At 43.4% G+C, this 25,269-nt stretch overlaps 1 long non-coding RNA gene across 1 annotated transcript; it reads left to right on the forward strand.

The window, feature by feature from the left end:
* The first annotated feature begins 4,872 nt into the window (after positions 1 to 4,872).
* LOC147707452 (uncharacterized) lies at positions 4,873 to 5,488 on the forward strand. The gene is made up of 3 exons (XR_015296454.1): positions 4,873 to 4,963; positions 5,060 to 5,145; positions 5,410 to 5,488. It is a non-coding gene; the product is annotated as an uncharacterized LOC147707452 (long non-coding RNA).
* Positions 5,489 to 25,269: the final 19,781 nt, after the last annotated feature.

Raw genomic sequence — 25,269 nt, forward strand, 5'->3', positions numbered from 1 at the left:
CTGCACCATTAAAAGACCAAACAAAATGCCACATACTCATTTGTCTAAAAAAAAAAACAGCTATTGTAAAGAGTCATGGTGGGGCATTCCTGGACAATCTGTGAGTCACAGCATGTAAGAAAATATCCAAGATAAGAAGGACAGGGAGAGAGAAAGAGAGAGTAGGAGAGAGACTGACTAAACAGTGCAAAGCCAATCATGCCCTTGGCCCATGCAAAAATGCAAACAGCTGCGTGTGTCTCGAAATTTGTGCACCCCAAATCACAGGCCTGGCATCAAAGTCAGTCTGAAGGCCACATCACATCTCCGAAATGCAAGCAGTAGTCAGACTAAAACCAGGAATGAAAGCTGCATTGTTCATACACACAAGGAGGAAGGCAAACCGACCCTCCCACCTTGGTCCTGAATGCGGCTGGCACACCCTGCTGAGATATCAAACCAGCCTCCGACGACTCCCACACCACAAACAGCACTAATTAAAAACCAACATGCCCACACCACACATACACTTGTTCCTGTACGACCTACATCTGCAAGGAAGGCCCTTGACACATGGGTCAAAATCTACCCATACATCCAAACACTACACACACATACAGCTCATTGCCCTGAGCTGTGGCATATCATCCACAGAGCTGCCGCCAGTCTGGGAAGTGCCGGCGCTACAAGACCAACAAACGCAATGGCAGGCATTCCCGGGCAGATGCATAACCCCTGTCACATGGAACTGTACTGTGCACAAAGGCTGCATATGTTGTAATCTGTGCCAATGGCAGTGTTGCAATTACTTACCATCTGAGTTTCCTTCTTGCCTATATCACCTGCATCCAGCCCTGGTTTCACTGTTGATCATGCACATTTGAGTGCCCCATGGAGGTTTGCCTATCCAGCGTAATGGTAGCTGAATTGGATTATGACCTAACAGTGCGCCCGCCCCCTGTTGGCCCATGATCAGGAGTGTCACCGGGATACCCCAGCATGGGATGCACTGATCTTTGGCATATGTGTCGGCAGTTGTGCATGGGAGATTGCACAACTCTTCATGTGCAGTGACCACATTGAGTCGCTACCCTATTGGGCTGTGCTGCGGATTGGGGAAATGGCATGGACTGCGCACATCATCCCGGATCAGTTAAGGGATTGGGTCACCCTGGTGTTCCTTGAACGCAACAACAACGTACTATTCGAACACATTGCCCATGAAGCTGCATTGGCATGCATGGATAAGTAAGTACGTTCCTGCAGCCACATCGGATTGTCACCCACAGCACAGGTCCCAACACCTTGTTGCAGCGTGGGGAATGCTCACATATCCCACCACAACTGTGGACATGTCTGCCTTCGTCTGAATTCAGAATGCATGTTTGATGAATTACACGTGTGTACACACACCTGTGCAAGGTGAGTCACTTCCATGGTCAGAGCAGCACAGGGTTGTTTGCCAACGTTCACAAATCGGAAATACTGCAGGGAGGGAATACATACAAGGCAATGTAGCACAACATGTGACCTTGTCGGACCCTCCCTTTTTTAAAAATATTTTTTTATTGAGCTTGACAAAATAGACATATACATAGAATACGAAGAAATTGTAAGTTGTGGTATATCATATACAAACGGAAAAGATTTGATAACATCCAAAGCATATACAATACCAAAATCACATAACTTTAGGTCGAGGACAGAGATAGGAAAAAAAAAATGAGACAGGGCGGGGAAATCAGTCAATTAATTGCCCAGTTCAGAACTACAATTCTGCTTTTCATTGCTTGAGCCAATCCTCCATTGGGGCCCAAATCTTATGACCCAGCTCACGCCTCCTTCTACCCCCCCTCAAATAGACTGATCACTCTAAATTATAAAGAGCAAGGATCCGGGATCTCCAATTAAAAAACGTGGGGGCTTCAGGACTAAGCCATTCTGATGTAATACATAAACGAATTAGAGACATAGTTATATACAAAAAAGCAGAGACATGCCTCGGTCTTTCGAGCGGGGCAGTGCTTTCACACCCCATTATCACCATCTCTGAAGAAAATCTTGCAGGGATATTAAGAGTGGAATTTATAAAGCCCTCTACATCAGATAGAAACACCCCCAAGTTTGGTCATGAAAAGAACATATGAATGTCATTCATGGCTAGAAGCCCACATCTAGCACAGTAGTGACCCTTTCCCCCCCCCCCCACTTCGAAATTTTTACAGGCGTGCAGTAGAGGTCTAAGTGTGCCATGTAACTGTGGGTGCGTAGGCTTCCGGAAACTAAAGCATAACTTGCTAACTATATCCACCCCAGTCTTACCCAGCTTGGCCTCCCATTTGGCATTCTGTAATGCCAGATCGTCTGGGAGATTAGATTACAGATGCTTATAGACTGTTCCAATTCTAGACCTCTTTTGAATAAGTTCAAATAACGTAATCTTATCAAACATAATAGGAACTTGAGGTTGCATTTTGTCCATGAAACTTCTAATCCGCAGGTATTTAAAGAAGTTGTGAGTGTGAAGATTAAACTTGTCCTTCAGAAAGGAGAAGGGGGCCATTTGTCCACCAGAGCCCAGGTCACTGATAACTCCCAGCCCCGACGACACCCACCTAAAAGTGATCTGGTCTTGAAAAATAGCTGGTAAAAGTTGAGCTGCAGTGAAGGGGGTATAAAAATTGATATTGGGAATTGACCATTTATGACGAACCTTAAGCCAGACTGAAAACATGGCCCCATAACCTTAAACCTTGTCTTTTTATATTAGCTCGGCTCAAAAAAATCCGGATCAATACCCCATTGGTAGCCTTTCCCAGCACCAGTTCATAAATAGTAGGTCTGCATGAAATCAGGACCTCTGCCCTGTCACCGAACAATGGCACACCTAAATATTTGAGCAATGCGCACCAATAATACAAAAAAAGGTTCGGAACTGACCAACCGCCATGATCTCTGGAAAGGCACATCCATTTTGTAGCCCTACGTGACCTACGGTACCCCCAAAGAAATCTATAACAAACCCTTTCGGCTCTAGCAAGACTTTGTTGTGAAAATTCCAATGGAATAGTCTTGAATAGGTACAGGAACTTTGGGAGGACCAGCATTTTAAGGATATTATAACGACCATATAAAGAGAAATGTAGATTGTCCAGCCGGGAGGATATTCAAGTCTGGGATATTAACAACTTGGGCAGTAATTTTGACCCCTAAGTATGCGGCGACTAGGACCACTGGAACTTGAGAGGTGCACATAGCAGGAGTCTGAATGACCTGAGTTTTAGTGACATTGAGCTTATAACCCGACAACCGGCCACATTGAGAAGCTAACATCTTTAAAGTGGCAAAAGCAGAAGCAACATCCCTGGTTAAGAGTACGATGTCATCCGCATTGAGGTACTGGGATTTTCAGAACCGGTACTGGTCCGGTAACCCAGCGGTGTCAGGGCAACAGTCCTTTGTAGCCGTCGGGACGCAGGGAACCTCGCAGCAAAGACCTTCGGAACCACATCGACATACAGGGGTCGCTGAAGTGGATGGCCGTCCTCTGGAATTTTCACACGAAGCTCCTCACAAACATCTGGCTTGGATCGGTACCACTGATACCGCCCCACGTTGGGCGCCAATTGAGGTACTGGGTTTTTCAGAACCGGTACTGATCCGGTAACCCAGCTGTGTCAGGGCAAAACCCAAAGACCTCGAGTCCTTTCCTGATTCAGACCACAGAAGCACGAGTCTTCTAGGTGAAGTCAAAGATTGAATTTATTGGCTGCAACCAAGTAACAAACGTCCTAGAAGTACAACAGCATATAGCTCATGTATGTTCTCAGGAGTCTGCTCGTTTTTACAGAGCCGGCCTTCTCCTTTTATACAAAAATATTACCTTCAGGCAAGAATTCTTTAGTTTATAGTATGGTCATATACATATTTTCACAATAATGAAAAAGCAAAGTCATGATGGCAAGCCTACATTTTCGTATGTCCAGTTCGTGATAGATTACCCAGCCAAGCCCAGAACTTCCATCAGATATCGATGAAACTCCAATAAAATCGGGCACCTCCTCCTTGTAAAACTAGCCATAAAGAAGAAACAAGGACAGGTGTGTGTGTGATAAAGCGTGGTTTGTATGCGGTAAATGGTTTATGACATGTTGTGCCTTGATGCTAATCTTGCTCGGCCACTGGGTTGGGGACTGCCCGAACAGGTTTTGACTGGAGGCAGTGAAGGCAGCTCGCCCAGGTCAGAGAGAAGTCAGAAAAGGTGGACGTGTCCTTTCAGCTCGAATTCGGCCTGGGTCAATTGACTATGTAAGGGCAATCACAAGATGGATGCCGCTCACAACATGGAACCCGAGGGTTCGAGACAGGAAGTACGATTTAGGGGTGTTCCCGTCACTCAATCGTGAAGCAAATGCACAGTAATAATGTCCTAATCATTACCGGTCTGCCAATACCAAAATCGTCATGGTATGATGATATTTTCTGACACGAGTGTTGGGCTTCGGTACCACATTATAGCAGGGTCCAAAATGTTGAGAACCACAGCATAGGCCAACCCCTTGTACTCAATAGCATTGACCCTTACAGGCAGAATATCCGGATTGCCTTCGATCTTACTAAGGACGGGATCAATGTAGAGTGAGATTCCACCAGTCTTCTATTATCGCATATGTGGTGTATTATTTCACATTTTGTTATATATTATCAGCGTTTTTACATCTCAGATTTTAGACTTCTTCTATTTGTGAATCATCAATGCACTTTTTGTGCTTCATCGCACTTTTTTGAAACTACTCGTTTCTCAACGAACAGTCTTTTTTCTATAACATTTTAACCGAAAGCGGTTTACGACATAAATAGCTGTCTTCCGCAGTCCGTTCTCGACTGCTGCTTCGTGATTCACTTCGGGCCTATCAGCATAGCCGTGACTAAACGTACGATAGATACTGGACGCCGGGTACGCTATTGCAGTTTCTTTCACTAGGTAAGCGCCGAAACGATTTCTCTACGAAACAAGTTAAGCTTAACATTTAAATAATCTTTAAGTTAACTCGGGCTTATCTTAACTCTTCTGTTTTAGTATTGTCTCATCGTCGAAAATAAAGCTTCGTACTGTTTCGGGATCACTAAATAAACACAGCGCTTCCATCGTCTGCATTCTGAAAGGTACGCTTACCTTCTTCTCTCGAAGTATAGTGAAAATTTCAATGTGGCAACCGTACTTTCGGTCTGCCTTCACACCGTTGCATTGTCTTATAATACAGTTCTCGTAGGCAGCATATTAGCCAGTTTTTTGGAGACAAACCAAACATTGCATAATGTTTTTCAATAGATTAGAAATTATTATTTAACATAAGTTTACTGATCTTCTTAGCAAACTACGGATTTTTGGGTAGTTACACTCTTAATATGTTGCTTTCACATTTGCAGTTAGTTACTTCATTAACGCTGGCAAAGTGATTCCATATCCCCGTTCGTCACAGTGATTCTTTGGTCCTTTAACAGCAAGGTACCCATATTGCCATTTTCGGTTATTGTTAATCAACTTTAACATAGTCACAGGTTTCTAAATAGAAATTATGTTTTTTAATGTCTAGAAATCTTCTGAATTAATGCGCTGCCTTAGATTCCAGGTCTCAGAACGATTTTTTTCTGCATATTGCGTGTAAGGATCGGTGTAAAACACTTAAGTCTATCATCTATCTCTAGCAGTGTTGCCACAACAATGTATTTAAAACAGGTTGTTAGCGTTTGAAACATCAGCCATATATATTCGTGTGCTTATCTGCTCTTGCTGCTTATACACATGTTACATTTTCGTTTTCTCTTGGGTCATATCATTTCTTCCAGTTCATCATATCATCAATACAAAATCTGAAGCTTTTTTCTGATAAACTATGTCAATTAACAATGAACCATTGTGGTTATATTGCATGTGATGAATGACGGTTTAAATCTCAGGTTACATATGAACATTACTTTCTGTTTTTCAGTGCCCCTGACGAAGGGAAATTCTCCTGAAATGCATTGGGATTGGATAATTCATTTACTGCAATGAAATTTTTGTTTAGACAGAAAACTCAATGTCTAGAACAGGTTTAAGAAATATTGAATGTTCATTTTGAATGTATATATACTGTGTCTACAAATTTGTAATTATAAAATGATAAATAATCATTAAAATCCAATAATTCATAAGCATTTGAGAAGTTCATAGAGTACACAGGCAGATGGATGTCTGCCATCAGTAGTGCGGGAAGGGTCTAATGACGCCAGTCATTAGTCTTTATTCACTCTAACCATCGAGCCACACTTCTCCACAAGTCTTGTCTTGTCTAGTGTATAATTTGAATTGAATCTCATCTAGGTGTTTATAGTGGACACAATTTGGTTGTAGTTGAAGGCAGTGTAATTTTCTTCACGTGGGGCAGTATGGTGTCCAGTGGGGGAGAGGATGTGGCACTTCTTTGGCCAGAGATGCAGAATTTGGGACTAGGGAACCAGGTCCAGCCTTTATGACCAGTCCCCCAGACCACTCTCCTGATAGCACATTCCCCTGCTAGACCTTAGAAGGCCCTGCTAGACCTTAAAAGCCCTGGTGTCTTAGCATCAGCAGGTGGACACTAGGGGTGGCAAGTGTGGGTCAATCTCCAAAGCAATCCATACTGAAGTTCACCTCCAGTCCTGTCAGCAGGCATACAAAGAAGCCCACCCTAGAGAGACAGTGATTCAGTCCCCGAGGTCCCAGGACCCTTGATTCCAGTCCGCCTCACCCATTGGTACATCCTTTGGCTTTGTTTCAGCAGTAGTAGCTGCAACTAATCAGGGCTCGGCAAAGCAAGATTTGCACGCACACCAAATAAATTCACAAACTTAACAGTCTCTTTGCTTCATGCACAAGCACTTTTTTGGACTGTTCCCATGAGGCACAGGGTCAGACTGATTTGCATATGGCCATGTCTGAACTGGGGTGGCTGAGTGAGCTAAAGAATGGTGATGGATTAAACCCAGATCAGATGACTTGTGGTGAGTGTTTGATTGGCTCAAACTCTCCGTCCATCATCCCCTTTTGTATCATTTGGTTCGCCCTAAGTTGGCAGGGTATGCTCAGACGTGAGTCCCTTGCTCAGTTGGCCACTGGATTCAAGATAGACTGGCTGATGAGGATTATGGATCCGAAACTGGTCCCAGGATGCTTGTTTCGGGTCCAGGGAAGACATAGCATGGCAGTTCGGGCTGGACTGTTCCCATGAGGCACAGGGTCAGACTGATTTGCAAATGCCTGAACTGGGGCAGCTGAGTGAGCTAAAGAATTGTGATGCATTAAACCCAGATCAGTTGACTGGGGTGAGTGTTTGATTGGCTCAAACGCTCCATCCATCATCCCCTTTTGTATCGCTTTGTTCGCCCTAAGTTGGCAGGGTATGCTCAGACGTGAGTCCCTTGCTCACTTGGCCCCTGGATTAAAGATAGCCTGGCTGTTGAGGATTATGAATCCGAAACCGGTCCCAGGATGCTTGTTTCCGGTCCAGGGAAGACATGGCTTGGCAGTTCGGGCTGGACTGTTCCCATGAGGCACAGGGTCAGACTGATTTGCATATGGTCCTGTCTGAACTGGGGTGGCTGAGTGAGCTAAAGAATGGTGATGGATTAAACCCAGATCAGTTGACTAGGGGTTAGTGTTTGATCGGCTCAAACGCTCTGTCCATCATTCCCTTTTGTATCAATTTGAATTAAATAACGTAATGAGCTGTAACTGGTCAGTGAAATGCAAAACAAATACTACAAATTGGTATATTTTGCTCCTTCTGCACCTCTGACTCCGCCCACTGCCCACAATCCTTGGGTTATTTCCGCCCTCTGATTCTCCGCCCACAGTTCCCTTACTTTTTTCCCCCCACTTCGACCACTGTACATTCTACACCATTGCAGTGGCGTAACACAGGCTCCCGCAGCCCCTGCAGTGCAGGGGGCACCCGAGCAGCAGGGGCCCCCTCAGCACAGTACTCTGGCCTGAGAGTACTGGATTAAATCCAGATCAGGAGCCCCTCCTTGTACCTTGCAGGGGGGCCCCCTCAACTTTCGTTACGCCAATGGTTGGCGTATAAAGTATTTAGAAAACACAGCTCCAGTAATGCTAGGAAATAAACAATGATCGTTGCTTGTGCAAAAGACATTTTAGTACAAACCACACTTCTTTCTAATATTTAATTTTGGATTCAAATACATGTTCTCCCTCTTTAATGCCCCTTTGACCAGAACGGATTTTCTACGCACAACAATTCTCTTTTAGCGCATATGATCATCCACCTTAAAATGCATAAATCACTTTTATTAACAACATTATTGAACATATTGTATTGTATGTTTCTTAGAGTTTCAGAGAGATAATAAGAGCATTGATGTTAGTGAAATGCGTAACATGATTCACGAGAACTCGATGAAATTATTGAATTACTTCAGTGAGCAATTTCTTACAGTCCGGGATCGAGTGTATTATATAATGTATTTTAAAGAAATATTTGCGAAACACCATCTCCGGAAAGCTTTCCAAAAGCCCTCTTCTCTTTTCACCTACCCTTACTCTCAAATAATTTTTGACTCGACCTGTATATCCTCCTCATTTACGTTTTTTTTCTGTACAATAAAAGTACACATACATATTTATCATCAAATGGTATTGAATATCTAAATATTCTCTATCTATATGTGAAGAATAAAACAATAAGAGCTTATCAGAGATCGTTGGGCCACTCCAGCCGCCGAGAGATGTCCAACTTGTAGACAAGTTGAAAGGAGGAGCTGTTATGGGCACTTGAACTGGAAGCGTGGCTGTATCACCACTACCAGCATCCTCTGTTGGTGACCACTCTCCTTTGTATGTGGCGCTGGTTAAACGGGTATCCGCAGGCCCAGTGTGCGTGTCCAGTGCTAAATCTGGTGTTGCCATAAATATGGATGCTTCCATATATGTAAATGTTGATTGGCTGGGCAAGAGCATTGAATCGGTCACATTAATTGAAGCGGGGAACAGTAAATCGTTACAGAAGGCAGTTTTCGAATATATGTGTGAAAGTTCAGTGGTGACTGTCAGAAGGGTAGAAGTGCCAGAAAAACTGCTTGCCTCCATGGCTGGTACCACTTCAACAAAAAACAATACAAGTTCCCTTTTCATCAAATCTAGTAAAGACGAGACTTTTGTCTCTGAGAATTTACAGAGGGCGCTTAGAGTGAGCCAACCACGTATCACAAAGTTGTAATGGGATCACTGAATTTACAATCTGTTTCACTACCCCTTAGTGGTCAACATTCTAACAGACAAAGTTGTAATGGGATCCCTGCATTTACAATCTATTTCACTACCCCTTGGTGGTCAACATTCTAACAGACTTAATATTGTGAAGATGTAAACACTTGAAGCTGTGATTTATGTAAAAGAAGATTTATTATTTATTATAAATTGTTCTCTGTTCAAACTGCCTCGCGGAGCATATACATACATTTATTCATAAAAAAGAGTTTGATATGTTAAAAACACATGATCTGGCATTAAACAAAATATAGTTAAAAACAAGGTACACTTTACTGTGCAACAAATTTATCACACAAACAGATATTTCTCCTTCCCAATTTAAGGTGGTACCACTTCAACACCTTCTTTGTCATCCTTATAGCCCTCGCTCAGCGGTGCACCTGCAATTTTTTCTTCATTCAACATTTCAGAGGAATCCATGGTAAATGGAGATTCGTGAAATGTAGGTAACACCAAGGCTTCCTTGAAATAATGTCATAAGACTGAGACTGTTTGAGATGCAAAACCTCAGAGGTAAATCCCACAGGCAGTTTTGCTTCAAGCACTGTCTGTATTTCATATTCGTATATACGTGCATTTAAATTATTAATAGCTGGCGATTCAACGTGCGCCACTTGCTGCTTACTTGGTGCAACAGTAATACCAATTGTCTCCCTGATTGAGAAAGTTCCAGAAATGTCTACCTGAGCCGCTGTAACACTGCTGGAAGCATAACTGTGAATTAATGTCAGCTTTCGCAGGGTCGGCTGGTCCCAGACTGGTACTGAATAAGCATCTGCATTTCCTCTACTGCCCCCCTGAGGCCACGGCGTGCGAATTAAAAATACACTTGCTGAGGCAATTGAAAGTGTGACTGTACCTGAGAGGAATGAGTGCCTTTCTAATTCAATCTCGGTTCCTACTAGGTTACTAATTACCGTGTTCCTGCCCATGGCTGGTGAAGCGGCAGTCTGGTGGCTGTCTAAGGAGGAGACTCGTGTAGGAAAAAAATTCAGCTTTCATTAAGGAGCCAGTGCGTGACCTACGCACATCATAGTCGTACTGTGAAAGAAGCGTCCACGGTAACTCAGCTTCATGATTGGTCGCTGTGAGTGCTACAGGTGTGATGGGTAATTGTGTCCATGCTGGGAACCGGGCTGCAGTAGTCTGCATCAATAAAGATAACATCTGCTGAAGGAGTGAGCGTGAATTCTGTTGACGAATCTGCACTGTTAATTAGCCCTTCCAAATCATAGCTTTCCAGGGGGCCACAGCAGCCTAATATCGCCTCCATAGTGATCAGCAGATTGCCCATACTGACAGCGTCTGGTGGGTGAACACCTTTGAAGAGAGACGACTAGTTTTCATTCATTAATTTATACTAATAAAAAGAAGCAGTTCGTTTAGTTATAGAGTTAGTCTGCAGAAAGCACAGCAAAGTACGTAATGTCGCCTCACCAAAGATCTAGACACCAATAAATACAGCTCAGAACATCATATTCTTAATAAAAGTTTGAAAGTGATTTTAGTGACCCCGGGAGCTGAGTTAATGCGAACGTTTCATTATTCACTCTCGGTGTGAGGGAGGAAGTCAGAACAAATGGCATTGCTCAGAACAAAGTATTACATTTTTGTAATCAAATTGTGCCTGTGAATCAATATGAAGTGAATGAATTGCATATCTCTGCCACTGAAGACTTCCTTGACGCTTTGACATGCTGTGTTGTAAGAGTTACAGTTGTAATTATATTTTATAATTGAATTTCCTAAGGTTTAGCTATCGATAACATTTAGGAAAAAAAACAGTTTTGCACTCTTTACAAAGAAAAAAGCATTGCTCAAACACTAAAAATGTAATCCAACCAACTTATTGGGTAATACAACAATGGGTAATTAAACCTAAACTACAAGTATGACAATGAAGAAGTATTCATTTAAGAAAACAAATTTTTTGTATAAATCCTTATATTTTATGACTGTAAGAGCCCAAAGGTTAGTTAGGAACATATGAATAAGCAGAACTTTGAGCTGAAAACATTCCTCTTAAAGAACATTGCACCAAAATGACATAGCATAATCTTTTATTTGTGGCCTTGACTGTTGAAGCAGTATCTCCGTTTAGGATACCGCTTACCCTATTCGCAAGAATCCCAGGGGTATATTCACAATAACGTGTGATAACTACCACAAGAGTAGCATACTTTTCTATCACTGTCACTTACACAGGGGGAGAGAATCCCCATGGTTGGATTCAGACACCTAAAATTCGAATTCAAGGAGAAGGAACCCATGGGCAAACTGTATGTAGCAGAAAAAGGCACCTCGGTCCTCAGATAGGCTGATTAAGGAGCATTGGGCATACAACTGAACCCCAACAGAGAAACCCAAGTCCCCATGACGGACGACCATCCCAGTCCAGACAGCATCAACCTGCAAAAATATTTCCCTAACGTCTTTGTCGGGACAATCGAACAACTGTCCAAGTTCACACACAAGATAGTGATAAAAGAAGGGCGCAACAACGGTCAGCCGTAAAGTAAGAAACCTACTGTTTAACTGTAGGGAAGCCGTACAGCTGGATTTGCAACGTCTAGAAGATAACGGCAAAATAGAATCCATCGAAAGCACTGAATGGTTGGCGCCCTTAGTCGTGGCACCCAAATCGAACGGTAAGGTGTGCCTGTGCATTGACCTGCGAGAACTGAACAAAAACATACTGGTGGACAATTTCTAATTGCCCCGCATCAACAAACTGTTGGCCCAGACCAAGTGAACCAAGTGGTTTTCCACAATAGACCTGACAGCAGCATACCACCCAATCCTGTTCCACCCTACTTGCAGGAAGTTGACCTCCTTCATTACCCCGTTTGGCTGCTACAGGTTTTGGCGACTCCCATTCGGACTGACTTCCGCCACGTTGTTTTTCCCAAAAACTGATGCACAAGCTATTTAAAGACAGCAACAATGTCTTGTACTTTCAGGGCGACATCCTCATCATGGGAAACACCAGACAGGAGAATGATACCAACCTTCGAGAGGTATTAAAGACGCTGTCGAACAACAGTCTCGCAGCGGAACTGAAGAAGTGCAAGTTCGGTCTACTCAACGTCACATAACTGGGCATGAGATCGGTGAATAATGGAATTTCCCCAAAGAAGACAAATGTGGAGGCCATCAAGTCTGTGCCCAGGCCACGGACCAAGGAAGAAGTCCGTTCATTTCTAGAGTTAGCAGAATTTTATAGCAAATTTGTTCAGAATTTCGCCACCAAAACCTACAGCCTGCGCCAACTCCTGAAAGAAAAGAACACCTTCCGTTGGACGCCGGAATCAAACCTAAAATTTTAAACCATCAAAAAAGACATCAGTGAAGCTGTACCCTTACAAGGCTTTGACTGCTCTGCCCCCAGCATGTTGACGACGGATGCCTGCGAGAAGCGCTGGGAGCTGTCTTATCGCAACGTGCAGCAGATGGAACGGAAAACACGATAGGCTTCGCATCGCATTCACTCACCCCCAATGAAGAGAAATTCAGCGTCTTCAAGAAAGAAATATTGGCATCCACTTAGGCTATGGCGAAGTTTCGGCAGTATCTTTGGGGTTCCCGTTTTACCCTCAGAACAGTCCATAAACCGCTAATAAAGGTCTTAGCATCCAGCGGCCATGCAACAGCCACCCCACGCACAGCCACCTCACGCACAGCCAATATGTCGCTCAAACTCCTAGACTTCATTATGACGTAGAATACATTCCAGGCTGTTAGACCTGGCATCATTGGTGTGAGTCTCCCTTCCATTTTGACGGATTGCCTCCTCTGTTTCGATATGCTTTTGCTGGATTTATGCTTTGGGCACTGTGCCACTGCTAATCAGTGACACAGTGTAAGTGCTCCCTATGTTAAATTGATGTACTAATTGGTGATTCCATGATTGGGTTATTTGATTTACCTGCCAGCCCCTAGTACAGTGCACCATTTGTGCCCAGGGCTTCTAGATCAAATGCTGCTGGTGGGCTTGCAGCACTGGTTGTGCAACCCACAGAAGCAGCTTATAAAGTGTGTCTCAGGCCTGCCATTGCAAATCCTGTGTGCAGTCTAGCACCACCATGTCGAATTGGCCAAGTGCACCCAATTGCCAGTCCCTAAACCTTTCCTTTGCTTCATACTAGACACCCCTATGGTAGTCCCAAGAGTAGGGTGCAATGTAAGATAGGACATGCTCTGGTGTATGTAGCCCTAGTAGTTAATTACAGCCATTTTCTTTTTTCACTATTGAAGGCTACCTGTTCTTCAGAGGCTAGAATGGGCAGTTAGATTATTACATTCTTATAATCCTAACTGACTCAGGGAACATGGTAGAAATTCGAATTTAGTATGCCTGAACTCAGAATGATAAAATACATCTTTTAGTAAAGTTGGTTTTAATATTCTGAGTTTGAAAATACCACTTTTAGAAAGTAGGTATTTTCTTGCTTAACTGTCTAGGCCTGCCACACCTAGGTTGTGTATTCCTTGTCTGGGTTTGTGAGTGACAGGGCTGGAGGATTCCAGGAGACAGGCTGGGGCAGCCCAGTGGTGAATAGAGAGATCTGCATCTAGATGGGGGGGAGTTGCACCTGGGACCTGAATCGGGCAGGGCCTTCCCTCTACAATGCTGGCTCCACCTCCTGTGCCTTATCTGATGTCTCTGCCCTGCACAGTAAAAGGAAGAAGAGAGTCATGCAAACTGAGTGCTCAGGAACTGGGTTGGACTAGGCAGAGGCCTCTCTGCCTTCAGAGAAAAAAGGATTTGGGGGTATAAATATTGGGGCCTGATCCCAAGAATTTAGATCACTTCTGGAACAAGAAACCTTTTGCCAAGGAGAAGAACACAGGAAGCTGCAGGAGTTTGACTGCACCTCTGCCAGTGTGCTGTTCGCTGGGTTGGCCTGCAGTGGTTGCTTCACTGCCAAAGAAAGGAGAAGGAACTTTTCAAGGATTTTCATCATCTTCAGAATATTCTTCAAGGGCTTGAACTGTGCTTGCCTCCTGCTGAAGTCTCAGGGACAAAAGACTTCATCTTCAGCTCCCCTCTGAATTTCCTTGCTGGGAATTCTCAACTCCAGACATTTGCGTGTTGCTGGGAGCTGGAAGTGTGACACATCGAGAGGAAGCGTGTCGCTGCTGCAGCTGAAATCATCACATCGCCTGAGACAAAGTTACTGAAGAAGTGTCTGGGTTGTTGCTGGGCCCTTTAACAGTGCATGCATGCTTCCTTTGGATACGAGCAGGAACATTATTTGTAGGCATCAACACTTTTACCTTAGTCCTGGATGCAGAAGCCAAGAGGGATGGCCCAGCCCAGCCACCTCCAGCCACTGACGGCCTCAGACGGCCCGCCCTTGTCCCGGGCGTCGCGGGAGCCCTGGTGCGATTTAAAGCGCCACCTGGTACCTCGTGCTGACGCTACTGTGGAACGCCGCTGAGGGACTCTAGGAAATAGAGTCTGTGGCACCCGGCTCTTCCCCCAGTCAGCGGTGTTGGCGGTGGCAGTATTGGTGCAGTCCCCCTCGGACTGTTAGAGCAGGTATGCAGGGAAAACGGTGCACACAATGACAATTGCAGGGCTAGGAGAAATATAATAAAGCAGAAACTGGACCCCCGAAGCACTGCAGCTCTCTGCTCTGAGGGTCAGAGTGGTCAAGGTCAGGGGGCAAGGACAGGTTCAGGCTCAGAGCACAGAGCACGCAGGGCAGGCTGCAAGGCAGCTAGGCAGCAAGGCAGGCAGGCCGGCAGGCTGGGTAATGGCAGAAAGAGGTTGGAGGATGGGCCAGAGTTGCTACCGAGGGAAGGAATCTCGTTGCTAAAACAACTGAGTCCTCTCTTGTTGCTGTGTGCCATTTGCTGATTACCTCTGCTTCTCTGCCTCCACTTCTCTCCTGCTTCTCTCCCATAACTCACTGCAGACAACGGACCGTCCCGTTATTTCGCTGCCCTCTGCAAATGCTTGTACACTCGCCTGAGCACCGGTGCCCGCTTCCCGCCGCCGAGCGGGGGCAAGAGCTTCAATTCCGGCTTCTTGTTTCGTATATAAGTCAATCTCGCAGTAAGTTATCCCTTGCTCGGTGAATACCTTGAGGACTCTGCTGGTATGCACACCTCTATAGAAAATGGGGTGGCCCATAAGGTATGGACCTGGGTATACAATGATATAAACAAACAGTGGTCCTGAACCTATAGATTATAGCAATTGACTTAATCAATGATGAATCAATACTTGTAGTAGAGCAACAGTATCCAGTCTGCTCTATAGTACTCCAATACTTATTATACTGCGAAAAAACCTACCACCACGGTTAAAGAAAAATATTTATTCTATTTCATTTAAATTTCATTTGTTATGCTCATATTGTTACAATAAATGATTAAAAAATGAGTAAAAACAGACCGGTTGCCCCAAAGGGAGCATGCAAAGGAAAGGTGTGATCAGAGATTTGAAACAAGTGAAAGGAAAGGAAATACACAGAGGTGGGCAAAAAATTATTCACATTATTTTACAAGCAATATCGGACATATAATTTACCGTATTGAATACCTGGCCAAATTTTAGTTTGTATTATTGCAATCACAACATTGAAATACATAGACCTATTTGCACTATCAACAATGGTGTTGCACGGATCGGTCCAAGGTAGAGTAAAGAAAGTGTCGACGTTTCGTTTTGACTTAACCCGACGGTGATTTAAACCGGGGGATTGCGAGTCTTCATCAGGACTGTGGGAACAAACAGGGGCAACCAAGGGATTTTTAATTACCCTAAAAGAGAAAAATTGGGGAGTTACTAAACCGTGGTGAAGATCAGAAACCTATAACCCACACAGGGGAAGGTGGTTTTTTCTTACCCTTCAGAATAGAGCAAGCGATGGAAGGAGATCCAAATCAACACTTCCCAATCGATATCCTGTAAGAACAAATTACATTCTAGAATGTACCTAGATCAGGTACTCGACAATTCACTAGACACAATCAAGAAAAGGGGGCAAGGAGTCTATTTACCTTGAGCCCATGTCCTCATCCATGTAGGGAAGGCGTTACTTCATTTGCAATTCACTAGCGAAATGATACCTATATATATATGCACACCTCCTCACCTGTATATTGCCACTTATTGCGTACCTTCGTTGACTTTCTCGTACCATACGCAGTTCCTCTCCCAGATGCATACTCCTCCGAGTTTTCACCTTACACCGAGAAACCGCTGATGCCTCCCGCCGTCACCGCCGATAGTACGCTGCTTCTCTGGGCTTACAGAGGGCTCTGTCCCTTCTGTTTTCAAAACTTCACTTGGTGCCCCGTGGGTCCCCACCAAAAAACATTTGGGAAATAATCACATGTGAAAAACATCAATAATTAAGGCTATTAGTGAATTGCAGTTTCCCCAAAATGATAATTTAAGGGTAACTTCTACAATACATCTTTCATGGTGTATAATCAGAGTTTGTTGGTCTCATCTTGTTTATCTATAAAGAAAAGAATTCCAATTTGAGGCATTGGGAAAAACTGCAAACTGTAACATTCCACACCACTGTTAAAGGGCCAGAATTATTCATAACGCAAGGTTTGTTTCTAAAAGTCCATACTTAGATCAGATTTTAAGATAAGCATCTAAAATCATTCACCAGAGCCTTGTTTTTAAAACAAACTTGGATATGCAAAAGCTCCCTTGAGATGGTCTATCTCTCTACTACTCTTTCCACTGCACAGTTGTTCCCTGAGATGCTACTCCTGTAGACCAGTTTTAATTGTTATATATCTGATATCATCTTTTTTATGTTTAAAAAATTGAAATAACTGTATATAATGTAAATATTGTAGGGGTGTTGGTATTTTTATGTTTTTAAAATTAGGTTCATAACTTTAGTTCTGCCATCCAGGACATGCTGCTCCTTCTCCCATTGTTCTAAATGGCCCTTCTTTTACCATTCCTCTACATCTGTTAGCACCTTCATGTTCATTTTTCTTAGCCTTAGCTCATTGTTTCTTCCATTTTCTTCTGTTGTAGGAGAAATAGAAAACAGAGGACTTTCATCCATGTTATTTGCATTAACCACATGGCTGCTGGGCGTTTCCCCCCCCCCTGTGCTGGAAAATGCCATTTTAGTGGCACCATGACGAGCTCAGCTCGTCATCAGCACACGACACCCGTGGGTGATGACGAGCTGAGCTCGTCATCAGCATCGAAAGGGTTAAACCTTCAGGGCACTCTGATATTTTATTTTTTTCCTACACGCGCTGCTAATTTAGCAATTTCATGACATTTTGAAATGTTCTTTCTTTCCATCTTACCTAGGCTTGATATGGACCTGAAGTTCTTTTAAAAATAGGAAGATTTTAATCAAAATAGGTTGTTTTTTGTTTAAACATTTTATTTATATTACAAGAAAGCATACACACTTGTTTGTAGCTGTATGTCACAAGTGTGTTATCCTGGTTTAGGTTTAAACCTAACTAATAAAGCCCCACCAAAAGGGAAAAAGCCCTCACCATGTGAACATATAAACACTGAAAAAACACCTGCATTACCAGAAACGAAATGCCATTCAGAGAAAGAAAATCTAGACTGAGTCATTTTTATTTCTTCCTGAAGGGGCCAATACAATTTAACTTCTTTATACAAAGTCTGGGCTAACATTATTCTGCTTGATTGTTGTTTAGGGATATCACTAAAGTATTGTTTCTTATTCCTTTTGTTTTTTCAGTTTTGTGGTCTTGGGTCTTAAGATGCAGGGGTTAGAATAATGTTTTAGGTCTTGTTTAATTATTTTATAAACTGTAGAGAATAAGGAAATATCAAAATCATATTTGATATTTTGTCTACGTTTGAATCGTACACTGATATAGCTGGCTTCTTAAGAACCTTTCCCAATATGTACAATCACATTTATCTACAGTTACATCTAATGAGTCATTATTGATAGTAGGTAAATTGCCAAACACCCCAGGCTTTAAATATTCAATGAAAAGTGTAGTGACAGGTATGTGAAAATGTAAATGTAAATGTACATGTATTTATATAGCGCAAATCACTGACCGAGGTCAGTATCTAAGCGCTTGCTTAGGGAACCCGTCCTGGTATTCACCTGTGAGATAACCCCAGCAGGGTATCCACAAGGTGAAAGCCAGGCATCCCGCCACGAGGGGCCGTTGTGGAGATTAAGCAAGCTATTGCCCAGAGTCGCTGAGTGTGAACCCGTGAGTCGAGAAGGCACCGGAGCGAGAATTATCGAGTCCATGGAATTTTTTAGCCCAAGACCCGCTGAGGCAGGGAATTGAACCCTGGTCCAGGGCGGATCTCAGCTTCCGGGTCTGCCGCCTCTAACCCCTGAGCCACACTTCTCCTGTCACCGAGCATCTGGGACATTGATACTCTACACAAGTTCCAGATCCCTTCCATAAAGGAGAATTTTCTCCAGATTTCAAAAGTGCTGCTTCATTTTTCACTGCTTCAACAACTCTAAGGACATATGCACCCAGTTCAACGCATATGTTGCAGAACCTGTCCCAGGAATCGCAGTATTCAGGTGCACCAGAATTAGCATGGAAAGCTATGTCAGTGGGCAGAGTTAGCAAATTGTGTACTCACTGTTTTGTCATTGCCCGTCTCAAGTGCCAAAGTTGAGAGGGCTTTTTCACAGATAAAAGTTTATGTGGGAAGGAAACAGTGAGCACGCATGACCAAAGACTCACTGAAGAAGCATTGTATGGTGTATCACAATACGTTTGATTTGTAAAAAATGTTTTGGACCTCATGTACTCTGTACATATGCTGCCTGGCACTATCAGTGCAGAAAGCAAGCATATTAAAAGAAAAAACATTCCATAAGCACTGTAAAAACACTGTTTCTGTTGTTTTTAATGGCACAAAAAATGGACACCCACTGATAACCATAGTTTTTGTTAAGGTATTGAACTCACTGGAAAACACCTGAAAAAACCCCCAACAGAATTTCCCTAAATAGAAACTGAAAACGGGGAAGCCTAGACATAAGTAGCCAGTATCCATCTATTACAAATAACACACATTAGCAAAAATAGACTCAATGTTTGAAAATTGTAGATTCGCTTCTTATAGTTTCTGAATCCTTGGACATGTACTAAGGGATAACATGTTCCTCCTCACCCAGTATTGTCCCCACACTCTATCGGAAACCGTCAGAGAGGAACTCGCTGCTACATTACAACAGTCACCACCCGAGAGCCCTCCGTGACAACTTGCCTTTTGGGCAGTTCCTACGAATTCGTAGGAACTGCTCCAATAAAGATCATTATTTTACAGAATCAGAGGAACTTTCAAACCGACTACTACAAAGAGGATACGCCAGACGATTGGTCAAGAAATCCAGAAAAAGAGCATGGTTTTATCCTCGCGAGGAACTACTATCTCCCAAGGCCAACACGTATCAACAGGAAACCAGGATTGTGTGTGTTACTACTTTTAACACCAAGAGCAATAAAATCAAACCTATAATCAACCGTCATTGGGAATTAATATTGGATGACATCGACCAACCTACCACACCCTTACACGCTTTTAAGAAACCCAGAAGCGTCAAAGACCATGTGGCTCGATCCTTCCTAGCAACCCCAGATGACCCCACCATCACCACCCTATGGAATTTGCCTCCTGTGGTCGGCGATTTCAAATGTGGTAACTGTAAAGCCTGCGACACCACCATTCAAACTAAGGAATTCCAACATCGCCACCATAAAATTCGGCTAAAGACACATACTAATTGCAACTCCTTGAATATCATCTACGCGATAACATGCCCATGTCAATTGATTTACATAGGCCAAACACAACAAAAAGCCAAAGTAAGAATTCTCCAGCACATGAGCAGAATCAGATGCGAGGTACAGGGCGCACCCCTGGTCGAACATTTCACATTGGCATCACACCCCCCAGAAAGTCTCAGATGGGTAGCAATAGAAAAAGCTGTCCTGTGACCCCGTGGTGGGAACATCGCAAGTATCTTAAATACACGCGAGCTGAAATGGATGTTTTTCTTTGATTCCATAGAAACAGGTCTCAACAAGCACAATAGCTCTTTTTCTCAACTAGCTACCCTGTCTTGATCGTATACCTACCTGTACCATTTTCGGCCTTTACCCTCATGTGAGAGGTACGCCGTACCATTTCTGATGTTGTATCAATGCGCATGCCAACCTGCTTTTCTCTGTCTCGATTAGATACCTAATTTATAATGTTCCACCTGTGGCCTTTACCCTCATGTGAGAGGTACACCATATCATTTAAGTTGCGGTATCAACTCGGATGTTTTCCATCAATTGCCATGGCCTTTACCCTGCTGTCTGAGATACGCCAGGTTATTGCTGGTCATCTAAGAGCCCACTACCATGTAACTCAGGCTATTTCATTACAACCACAGCACATGCTGATCTATCACCAACCACCATGCCTGATACCCAACATAGTCAGGCATGTCATGAACGTGCACGATAAATGCGTGGATCTTCACATCTGATCCTACGAAAGTATTGTTGTACTGACATCCGCCCAGCATGTCGTAATTTAGTCTGAATGTACCCGCCTCAATGTTAACAAATTTCAATTGGGCTTATGTAATAATGTCCATATCTATTCTACTCACCCTCTCCTGTAACTACCGTATTGGTAACCAGGCAACCAACTAAACAGGACGGTGACAGTCCTGAGTCTTTCTTCTACCTCTACACGGGTGCTCCACACCACGTGACTCAGTTCCTATGGCAACTTAATAAATCCGGAACCTCGGCCCGCCATTGCAAACTCGAGCGGAATTCATTGCCTGATTAACTCGGTGCCTGGTAAGTTCACTTTTTCAACCCTCGCGGCAACAACCTCTCTTGCTGTCCCGCTAACAATTGGCGCCACTAATGGTTCCCTTTAATTTCGTCCGTTAGACTCTTCAAAATCGTGTGCCCGCTGGACCATTGATTTCCGTGATCTCCGAATGGTGAACGCGTTTCTAACGCAGTTAATGGGTAAGTCACCTTCCTTCCTATTCTACCTTAGCCTGATCACGCCCCTAGCAATCATTCATGCATTTACTCCCACATTGCTCACAACTAATGGTTCCCTTTAATCCCGCCTGGTAGACTCTTCATAATCGTGTGTCCGCTGGACCATTAATTTCCGTGATCCCTGAATGGTGAACGCGTGTGTAACACAGTTAATGGGTAAGTCACTGTTCTTCTTACTCTACCTTAGACTGATCACGCCCTCAGCAATCATTTATGCACTCACTCCTGCATTGCTCACAAAATGTTCCGACGAGTCCCAGTTTGACCCAGTGTCTGTGTTCTTTTTTAGACACAGCGAAAGATTTCCTCCAAACATCCCATTCCTTTACTCTATACCATCAAGGTAAAGATGGACAACCTTGAATGTATTCCGTGATTCTCTTGTTGGGAATTTCCTGCCATAGTTACCACCGCAGGGCTGGTTTACGGCTCCAATTGCTCTTTTCTCTTCATAATCGCTCATGTACATCATTTTGATGATTAATTCTTTAATAACAAACTGTACATCATTGTGATGATTAACTCCTTAACAACAAACTGTGCATCTAAATGCTCGATATTAATTACGCGTTTACTTCTAATCTTTTCCCCCCCATTACCGATCCGTCATGGGATCAGTGTGCTATTTGTGGTTCTCTGTTTAAGCAGTGAGGGGAATCCCTTTAATTTCAATTCAAATAATATTCCAGTTTTATATACTAAATAGGTTGCCTGCCCCGTTTCCTGTCCTGATGAAGACCCCATTACAAGGATAGCACTATTACCTGCGTATTTTTGAGGGTCGAAACGTCGACTGCTTTTGAACATCAACTTCACGCCCTAATTTTTCATTGATTGAACTATGTGGAGTATGACTTGTTTTGACACATAATTTGAACTCATGGTCCTTTGTTTTGTACATAATATGTAATTTTGCCAACCAAATGGTTTCAATTGGTTGATTGCACTGTCACTAAATTTCCTCCCCATCACATTATCCTCACATGATCATGCACCCCCCCTCCCTCCCTGGGGCACTGTTCAACCATTTGTTTATTGTTTAAATGTCTAGTATATTCAATATACACTCCCATTGTGATTAAAACAATGTGGATGGATTCAATGTCTTTGTGATTTTTATTCTTACTATTATCTATAATTTTTCCTACTTATACTGGGACTCCTTCCTTTGAGTATTTAGCTAGCCCAGGTCCCAGTGACTATATTTGGGTAAACCCCCTATTAATACAGCATTTATAATGCGGCGCACCATGGTGCAAAAACGACACAGATGCGTGACGCATCTGTGCCGGAAATGTGGCGCATTGCTGGAGTTGCGTCGCAAGCGCGACACAGCTCCAGCAAGGCTCAGGGGTACACCATCTGCACAATGCTGCGTCAAGACCTATGCCTGCTTCAAGCAGGCGCAGGGTTTTGATGCAGCATTGCCCTGAAAGTGACTGAGTGAAATCTCACAGATTTCACTCAGCCACTTTCAGGAGGTGTTCCTGCACAGGAACGCCCCCCCTGCGCAGGAACGCCTCCTTATGGCGCAGTGCTCTACAATGTGACGCATCTCCTAGAGGCGTCACGTTGAAAATAGGGCGCATTGTTTGTGCCGCAGTTGCGTCAAATAAAGTGACGCAATTGCGGCGCAAAGAGGCGCAACAGCCTCATAAATCTGCCCCCAGGTATCTATTCTATTTTTGCCCACGCTAATGGTGCACGTTCTTTAAAAGCGTTTAGGTAATTTGCTTGGAAATTATTATGCATTTCAGATTTCCCAAGATTGATACAGAAGCTTGTTCAAATTCAGCTATTAGTGACATCAAGACTGGAAAAGTAACTTTGGTTTCGAAAGGGGTGAGCAGCACGTCGTCCGCAAATAGGCTGATCTTATTTTCTTCCCATCCAAAATTCATACCACAAATTCTGGGGCCCTCTGTGGTCAGGGATTCTATAGTTAATAGCGGAGATAAAGGGCGGAGATGCCATTGACTCTTACCCTCGCAGCAAGGGCACACTAGTTCACCAGAAACCATCCTCTAATTTTGGGAAACTTCTCGATATCTAAAAGAACATTGTCAAGAAAAAACCAACTCACTTTTTTTCCTTCGTCAAACGTCACCAGTGCAGTTGGGTTCTCATTCAGTTTTGCTTTTTCTATTAGACATTTCCGTCTTTTGATATTATTGGAACCCTGATCACTTTGAATGAAACATATCTTTTCAGCCCAACTAGTGTGCCGACCACTTCATTCAATATGTTGGTGGTGTTTTTAGTGGATATCTTTATGCCAGAGTTTAAAAGTGCTTCGGGCGGTAGGAGACACTGCCCTGCTGGTTTTTCCCTGTCTTCCTATCAATACCATTTCTGAGCTGCACAATGTGGAAGTAGCATCATCAAGTGCTATAAAGGTATTAAGCAGTTGTTTTCAAAGGTTGATATAAGAGATCTACATTATCCCTAAAACCTGTGGAATGCCATCAGGGCTAGCTGCTTTATAAGGCTTCATATATATTATGGGCAACATATTCTCTTGTTTTCTAGGGGCTTTTCCAGCTTCTGCAGCCATGGAGACACAGTCATGATGTTGATCATCCACACCCATGAGAATTTCCCATGCACACCTGGTTTCGCTCCATAGAGCTTTTGCTAAAATCTGGCAAATGCTGATCTTTTGCCAGTCGCATCTGATATGAGTGTTCCTTGTGTATGTTTGACCTGTGCTTTATGTGAATTAGTTCTCTGAGCCTGCAACTGCGATGTTAGGAATCTATCTACCGTGTTCCCTTTCTGGTAGAAATATTGCTTTAAGCAAGGCAAGGATAACTCTATTTCTGTAGTTCTCAGGGCTTGAATCTAGGCACGGAGTAAGTGTCTGTCTTAGCACAATTTCAAGGGTGGATATTGCTTGTGCATCGTCTCTAAATCAAACTATTCTTGTGGCTCTCAGCCTGCGTAGGGAACTCTTGTACATCTATGGGTAGTCTAGTCTGGTATATGTGTCAATTACAACCGAATAGAATAAGTAGTCTTTGCCTCTCGGACTACTAAATCTCAAGGCATCTCTAAGCGTGTTCGCCTCATTTATCTCTTACAGGGGATTCGATGCACTCACCACTGTATTATTTAGTAGAATGGCCACCATAGCAGGTTTAGTTTTAAAATTGCTGCAAATAGCAACAGTATCTCATGTGGGACGTGTCACCCTTCGATTAACGCATTTCTTGCAAATATACCCTGCCAGGTCCCATTTGTTCAATATGTCTCCATACTCTGTGCCAGTGTTGGCATGCTGTTTTGACCCATGGAGACAGATGACATGAACCCCAGCCTATGAACTGCCACTATGTTGTACTGCAAGGTCATGTATTCACATCACGTCCAGAGCAGGCCCTGGGTACTTTGCCAAAATCCCAGTTGTTAGACCTGGCATCTTTTGGCATGTTTCCCCTGTCTTTTTTTTTTTTTCTGACCTCCTGGTTTTGACTCTCTTTTGCTGATTTGTTTATGTTTCTGCGCACTTTCTTTCTGCTGATCAGTGTTAAAGTGCAAGTGCTCCTAAGGTAAATTGTGTTTATAGATTGGTGTTTCCATATTTGGCTTCTTTGATTTACTGGTAGGTCGCTAGTGAAGTGCACAAAGTATGCAAGGGCCCTTAACTCAAATGCTATTAGTGGGCTTGAAACACTGATTGTGCCACCTACATTACTAGACCTGTAAAGGTTTCTCAGACCTGCCACAGCAGTGTCTAAGCACAGTTTGTGACTGCCATGTCGACCTGGCATGTGCACCCAATTCCCTTGTAACCATTATTGTGTATCGTGAACACCTGGTTTAATTTAAATCTACAAACTAAAAAAAATGCTTGCATCTGGGGGTGTGTATGTTGCCTGTGTCTACATTGCCTGACCTTCCAATACTGCCTAAGACAAAAATTCTTTGGACCCAACGAG

Source organism: Lissotriton vulgaris, chromosome 6, assembly GCF_964263255.1.
Source record: "Lissotriton vulgaris chromosome 6, aLisVul1.2, whole genome shotgun sequence".
In the NCBI taxonomy this organism is placed as follows: Eukaryota; Metazoa; Chordata; class Amphibia; order Caudata; family Salamandridae; genus Lissotriton; species Lissotriton vulgaris.